The sequence below is a fragment of the Polyodon spathula genome, chromosome 49 (genome assembly GCF_017654505.1).
Source record: "Polyodon spathula isolate WHYD16114869_AA chromosome 49, ASM1765450v1, whole genome shotgun sequence".
NCBI classification, from domain to species: domain Eukaryota; kingdom Metazoa; phylum Chordata; class Actinopteri; order Acipenseriformes; family Polyodontidae; genus Polyodon; species Polyodon spathula.
Window position 1 is genome coordinate 986,050 of NC_054582.1, and position 783 is coordinate 986,832.

The window sequence follows — 783 nt, forward strand, 5'->3', positions numbered from 1 at the left end:
CATTACACACACATTCTAATCCCTAGGATTCCTAATGTCTTTTAGTTTTATTAATCAAAAGAGACTTTTAAAATAATTCTTTAAACTCATGAGCAGAGGCTCTGGAACAGTTTTTATAGTGGGGGGGGGGGGGGGGGGGGGCTGAAAGCCATTGAACAAACCTGTAACCGCTGTATATGAGGGAAGCCATGCAAAGCCAAGGGGGTGCTCCAGCGCCCCCTGCTCATGAGTTAAAAGGATGACATGAAACGGACAGGAAAACCAACCGACACATCCCAGAGCCGCACGCCACTGTGACAAACGCTTACTGGAAAATAACAGAGAGACAAAATAATTGTGCATCAGACACACTTACCGGAGCAGAAAGAGCCTGCAAAAGGAAGCCACCGTCTTGTAACATCTAGCCTCCTTAAATAGCTAAGCTGCGACAAAGTGGAAAGGGAATTGATGATGAATGTTCAGATATATTTAGTCTGTACCTGTATTATTATTATTATTATTATTATTATTATTATTATTATTATTATTATTATTTTATATCTGTGAAAAAAATAGTAGCATTGCGAGCACAAGCCTTTATTACAAATTAGCGCTTCGTTTTCATGAAGAGGGTAATGAAAGCCCGTACTGTGATCTTAATAAAAATGGGCATGTGAAGGGTCAATATTACGATCGCTACACAAAGACAGATCACCAGCCTGCCTTCTGCAAGCCTTGTATCTCATTTATAATTTATTTTTTAAAGTGTATTTTTCAGACTGCGAAAGAAGATCTGGATTCATA